Consider the following 7284-nt stretch of genomic DNA (forward strand, 5'->3'; position numbering starts at 1 on the left):
GACCAACTGGTTTACCGGCTGGCTAGAAGTACATGAAGTTCGATTTGTGTAATCGGATGAAGTACGTGAAGTCGGATAAGTGATGAGAACTTGAACAATAATTTTATTTGTTTCAATGAGAAAGACTATGAATGTTAAAGTAGATGATGTTTTGATTATTTTATAAAAAAAATGAAAACCTGTAGAGAACTTTAAATATATTCTATTTTAATTATGCATTTTTAATGCTCTTTCACATATTTTTCTTGGTTATATGATATTTTGTTTTATCTTCTTTTTTTCTTACATGGCACGACACCATTATCCAACCCGAACGCCCGAACCGGGACCAAAAACTATATAGCTATAATCAACCGAGTACCAACCCAGAAAATTACCAACCATGTGTTCATGTTCGTTCATTCATTTAATTAAACAAACTTTTCGTCGAATGGTTCACGAATAGTACACCGAATGTTTGGTTCGTTTACATGCCTAATCAAGACCAAACGTCACCAACATGAAGCTCCTTCCTACCAACCCTGGCTGTCAACACCAATGGTGAGACCAGTCGGTGTAGGACGCCTGATGGTGGCTTATACCATGTTTTATATACCAATTAAATCACCTGATTTCCTTCGTGACATGTGATTTACGATCCTCATTTTGGCCATAGGACCGCTTGGACTCAGTTGGGGGACAACTAATGGTGGCATACACCATTTTTATATACCCCTTAAAGGTTTGTACACCCATTTATGTGAAGCTAATTTTTTTCAACTATATATTATATCAACCTATCCATATCTCATGTTAACTTTGTTTCGTTTTAATGTAAAGGCTCGATTATTTTGAGCCGGTTTTAAAAACCACGGGGTAAAGTATTAGAAAAAAAATTGGGTTGGCCCATTTTCTTTTAATTATAGTGAACAAGTTGTTAACCATAATTTTCTAATTATATATCGATCTCTTGTACTTTTAATTAGAAGTGCACTAAAAACCCGAACCCAGAACCGGACCCGAAATAAAAATCCGGAACCGGTATTTTTAATACCCGAACCCGTACCCGACCCTACCCGTAGGGTACGGATAAGGTATGCATTTCGGTAGTAAAACCCGAACCCGTACCCGACCCTACCCGTATGGGTACGGATAAGGTATGCATTTCGGTAGTAAAACCCGAACCCGAACCGGACCCGATTTGTACATGGTAATACCCGAAAACCCGGTTCCGGGGGGCCGAAAACCAGAACCGGTTTTATACCCGGAACCGGGTTTTTCCAATACCCAAAACCAGGTATTTCAAATACCCGATGTATAACCAAAAAATACACCTAAAAAGTGCAACATTTGAAAAAATCCAATCTATACCCGAAAAAAACCCGGAAAAAACCCGAAAAACCCCGAAAATAGGGTTTTTTCAATACCCAAAAATAGGGTATTCAAATACCCGGTGCTATACCCGACCCGAACCCGATGTATAGGGTATGGTTTTTAGAGACAATACCCGGACCCGAACCCGACCCGATTATTGTCAATACCCGATTTTTCAATACCCGATCATACCCGAACCCGGGTATTTGAAAAACCCGATTTGTGCACCTCTACTTTTAATTCCTCATCACAAAACAATAATAAAAGTATCATAGTTGCAACCCGTGGATGTGGGTCAGTCGACTGAACCACATAAATTTTGCGTGTTCATCTTTGTTTATTATTCCTCTTGCATATTATTTGTGTTTGTGTGTATTTTGCAATACCCGAATCCCTAACAAACTTTTATTTTGGACACAGGTAAGTAGCTTCCTTTAAAGCTACCATCAAAGAAAAACTAAATTATAAAGAAATACTCGTAACTATATGTCTCATGTATAATTAATATGAATATATAAAACTAAAAAAAAATCACATTTTGAAGTAGTTTCACCAACAGGTCCTTGCAAACAAGGATTTAAGAATCCTTGAAGTTGCTTTATAAAGTTTGCATGCATAATTATGGTTATAACCACATTACTATTGTACTATGTCAACAATCATATAAGTTATGGTTTTCATAAACAAATAACTACACGAATTAAGTTTATAGCCGACTAGCCACATATACATACTAGGAATGATGTACAGTCAACTGGTTAAGGTTGTATGGAGTTATGCTCTTCCGGGACTCTTGGGGTCATGACGTTAGTTTGCTCCGGTACCTCCATAATCCATGTCTTCGAGATCCAATCTTCTTGTTGAGGACTCGCCATACCTCATGCTGTCCTTGTCACTCGTAATCTCGATTTCATCCTACAACCCTCAACAAACACACTTAAGGTCATTAGTCATTGATGTATCTTAACATTACAATATCTATAATACCTTAGCTATATATATGTATATACATCATCCATTATGCATATTAGCATATAGAAGATACGTTGTGAATGGTTTACAAAATATTTAAGTTATGCTCTTTCATAAATCATTTTTTTATTCAAGTTGAAAAATAACTATACTTAAAATAATCTATTTGATAACAATTACTAATGGGCTTGTAGACCAATGATACTAGGTGTAGAAAAGTTAGAGCTCCACCTAGAGGTGCATAAATCGGGTTGCTTCTAATACCCAGGTCCATGTATGATTGGGTATTGGAAAATCGGGTATTGGTCATACCCAGGTCAGGTTCCGGGTATTGTTTCTAAAAATCATACCCAATGCACCGGATTCAGGTCGGGTATAGAACAGAGCTTGACGACACCATTGCTGATTTCATCATGATGTCAAATGAGTCTCACTTGTTTGTAATTTCACCCCTAACCATTTATATTGGTCAACAGTTTGTTATTTTCTTACCAACATCTTCACCATTTGAACAAGCAAATCCAATAATTATGTGAATATATTGGGTTTACAGGTTGAATCGTTCAACTCACAATAGGTGTATAATTATTTTTGTTAAAACATTAATTCTAATTTGCACACACTTAAAATCGTGTAATGTTTGACATAACCCGATCAACATGTCAAATGGGTTGGCTTATAGTTATCAAGTAGTAAAACGAGTTAGTGGGGTTGGTGCCTGGTGAGTGGTGGGTTTAAAAAGTGGCAGCAATGGCTTAGCAGTTAGCAGAGGCTGACTTGTTTAACTAGAAAAGTTGGTGGGTTGATTTATAAATCTGTTTAGCTAAACAAGTCAAACGAAGTATGCAAGGACGACCATTTGATTAAACAGATAAACGTAAACATGACTCTTTTATTAAATAATTAGATATAGATACCCAAAAATTAATTATATTTGTGTTATATGCGTGTCGTGTGAAAAAGTACCCTATGTGAATCAGTTCCCAGTTCATCACTCAACAAAGTGCAGATACAACCAATTAATAAAGAACCAAATGTGAATTACTCAAAATTTTAAATTTCATCACGTAAATATTTGCATTTAAAATCCGAAATTTATACAATCTCTATTGTCTATTGTGGCTTCGTCTTGGGCACTCATATTGGAATACTAACTTGTATCCATAGTTCCGTATAACTTAACTGAAAACAATTTTATCCACAAAATTTGTTCATTTTTAAAAGCTTACTACTTTCGATTCCTCACATTTATCTTCATTCTATTAAATAATACTCCATATATATTTTTTTTATTATATTTTCTCATTTTTTTGCACTCACAAAAAATATATGATATGAATAGTAAGCCGCATATATATGAAATCTGAAGACGTTAATCTTGAATTTTAGAAGATAAAGATTAACGGAGTTTTAATTCTTGGTGAATTATTTATTGAGTTTTTATATTTAATTAGGAATATTATTAGGTTTATTTTTGTTAATGTATTTGGTTTCCTAGTTGGAGTCTAATTAGAAGTCTTGGTGAGCAAGTTAAAGTTTTAGTATAAATAGATGGTTAGGGGTATTGTAATTTGTGTGCTTTATTTTATAATAATAAAAAGAGTCTGAACAAGTTGTTCAATCTTGTGTGTTGTGTGTTCGATCAAGGGGCCTGATTTCCAACAATTGGTATCAGAGCTTAGCATTGGCGGTTTTGAGGGTCGCTTTCCAATAAGGGGGAGCAGTCCCTCGCGGGGTTGCGACATCGGTGGTGATTGCCGATTGTAAAGAAGGTGTCTAGGATATATTGTGTGGTACTGTGGTAGAGGAGCCCATAAGTTATAGCGTTTATGTTTGGCATGTTTTTGTTTTTTTTATGTTTATTCATTTGTTTTGCATGGCGGTGAACAATTAGCTAAACACCGTGATATTAGCTTGTGAAAGTTGGAATTAAATTGTGAGGAACTCCATGTCAACTATAGGTGACAACTTCTATTTATATTGGGATTAATATAAGTCATGATATTAAGTTAAAAGATGGTGTCGCAACAATAACAATAATTTGGTAACTTGGTGACGTGGTGTTGAAGACTTGATGCATAAATGGGATGTTCAACCTGGCTATTTGATTGGGTTTTATTGTGTCGGACACTTTTTTTAACCATGGAGAAAAATTGCAGCGAGGAGTTCGATTTTTATGGCGGAAAAACCAACGGGCGTGTCGCAGAAGAAACGAAAGAGCGAGGAGCTAAGGAATTCGTTTGATGACCGAAAAGGCGGAATAGTGGGGTGTTATAGTCTTTGTTGGTGGTTGATATTAGGGGTGTGCATATCAAGGAAGAGTGTGACAGGGTGGTAAAATTACGATCAAATAAGGGTTGAATCTACTAGCAGAGATTTGCGGGTAGGCATGCGGAAGAAGATTCGTCAAAGTGGGAGGCTTTGAATCTTGTCATGTCTAGCAAAGGGAAAAAGAAAACGGTAGAAGCGGGGAGCTTGTTTTTCTTTGTTCGGTGGTCAAGAACGGTGTAGTTCTAGGACAGGAAAGAGGGATTGAGTTTGTCGATCATGGTATGGGTGTGAAGAAACGGGTCCAATTCAAGATTAAGGGGGGGAATGAAGACGTTAATCTTGAATTTTAGAAGATAAAGATTAAAGGAGTTATAATTCTTGGTGAATTATTTATTGAGTTTTTATATTTAATTAGGAATACTATTAGGTTTATTTTTGTTAATGTATTTGGTTTCTTAGTTGGAGTCTAATTAGGAGTCTTGGTGAGCAAGTTAAAGTTTTAGTATAAATAGATGGTTAAGGGTATTGTAATTTGTGTGCTTAATTTTATAATAATAAAAATAGTCTGAACAAGTTGTTCAATCTTGTGTGTTGTGTGTTCGATCAAGGGGCCTGATTTCCAACAAAATCATTGTTCAATCCATATATTTATACCATATTTTAGTGAATTAGATGGAATGTCAATATTTATAAAAACCTTAAACTTTAAACTATATAGTTAGAGATGATATAAAGTTTCAATATGAATATTGTGGAGGCTCTTATCCCATGTGGAACAAAGAGAAAGAGGAGTAGATGAGAGTCGTCAATGAAGAGAGAAAGGAGAGAGAGTTGGACTGTTGGAGTAATTTGATAGGGAAATAAGGAAAAGGATAAAAGGATAAGTTAGAGAGAAAAAAAAAGGATGAACATAAATCTAGGATGAATTCACTAAAAAATAAAAACATCTTGTCAATGTCAGTATCGTATAAGACCGGGTATAGTAGGTGTTTTTCATACCCAAAAAGCCCTAAAAGCATCGGGAAACACTACCCATGGGACTCTTTGGGTGTGTTTTTTTTTTTGGATGGGGGGGGGGTTGATCTTATATGTGATTGGTGGGTTGGTTTAGTTGTATTGTTTTTAATAAATAATAATAATAGTGTAAATATGGTAGGGGCTTCATTTGGTGATGTAGTGTCACATGGTGTAAAGCGGTTCTTATAGAGGCTTCATCCATTGCACGTGATCTACGTGTCACTCGGGAAAACCATTAAAGTGCAACTTCGTAGATGGTCTTAGGTTCGTTTTTTCGCTTTTTACTCAATACTTTTTTCTTAAACAACTATATATAATTTATAGATAAATGATAACACAAATTAAAGTATATATATTTTTCTTGAATGGCACAAATTAAACTATTTAATATAACTATACGGATGCCCGCACGATGCTGCGGGAAACAAAAATCTTAATAATCATGTAACAATTACGGATGTTCAAAGTTCGTTTGAAATCTTGAAAGCGTTTAAACCAATCGCCACTTTTGATTAGCTGGTTTCTAAATGTTCAAACCATAGAAAGTAGTTCGGTTTACGGTTTATACCAAAAATAGGCCATATAAAACCGGACCAGACTGTAAACTTATTATTGAAACTCAATGTGTGAAACCAAACCATTATTAACAATTCAGTTTAAATTTTCATCGCTTTAGTTTTCGTTTTCAATGAAAAAAAATCAAACCAACGGTTTAGCTCACTATTTAACTTAGAAACCGTTAAAACTGAATTGTGAACGCCTATATGTAACATGTTAACTTTTTTAATGGAAAAAAACTATAGCAATACCATACCCAAATTAAAGACAATAAAATGCTCGTTTTTATGGTGTAATTTTTAAAAAAATGTATTAACGTATGAAAAAGTTACGGCTGGTGAAAAATCGTTGGTGGGAAGTTGGTTACAATTAAAATAAAAAAGAATACATAGGTAAAGATGAAGGTTTAAAGTTGTAATAATTTTTTAAATTTACAAAAGTTGAGTAAAGATGAGAGGGCAATGTTGTAACTTTTTCATGTATATTTTCTAATGGACAAGTTTGTCCTTATCTTACATGCTATAGAAGGTGTACCTTAAGCTTTAAAAGTTGTGAATTACTTAAAATGTATGTGTCTTAATTTGCCCATGTTTCATGCATTATATATAGTATAGATAAAAATAAACGAGTAGCAGAGAAATGAGTTCTATATTTTAAATACATATGTATATATATATAGAGAGAGAGAGAGAGAGAACCTGAAAATGCATTTGTGGGAGTGCAACTTCGTTTTCCATGATCCATACAGAAGTTCCTGACACCAAATACAATGATAATAAGGATTTATTTAATCTGGTAACAACTTATTTAATGTTTAAGGTTATGGTCCTTAAACAGATGATTACATGGTATATAGAAGATGAATTAAGGTGAGGGAGGGTAATAGCTTACTTGATGCATCAGTTGCACAGAACATGAAACTCAGAATCAGTAGGAGAACACAACAGATTACCAAACCACCTTTCATCTTTGGATTGGTTTTTTTTGGAGAGTAGAGATGGAGAAAGAGGAAGAGTAGGGGTGTGGGAACCTGAGTTGTGTGGACAAACAAACATATAATGAATGATGAGTCTCAGTTGTCACAAGATGTACAACTACCCCACCCCACCCCAC

At 34.8% G+C, this 7284-nt stretch overlaps 1 long non-coding RNA gene across 1 annotated transcript; it reads right to left on the reverse strand.

Moving 5' to 3' along the window:
* Positions 1–2004: 2004 nt before the first annotated feature.
* LOC143573453 (uncharacterized) lies at positions 2005–7256 on the reverse strand. The gene is made up of 3 exons (XR_013142435.1): positions 7063–7256; positions 6870–6925; positions 2005–2268 (listed from the first exon to the last, which is right to left on the reverse strand). It is a non-coding gene; the product is annotated as an uncharacterized LOC143573453 (long non-coding RNA).
* Positions 7257–7284: the final 28 nt, after the last annotated feature.

Source organism: Bidens hawaiensis, unplaced genomic scaffold, assembly GCF_021521415.1.
Source record: "Bidens hawaiensis isolate Kalapana, Puna unplaced genomic scaffold, B.hawaiensis_p1.1 tig00026427_1, whole genome shotgun sequence".
Taxonomy (NCBI): domain Eukaryota; kingdom Viridiplantae; phylum Streptophyta; class Magnoliopsida; order Asterales; family Asteraceae; genus Bidens; species Bidens hawaiensis.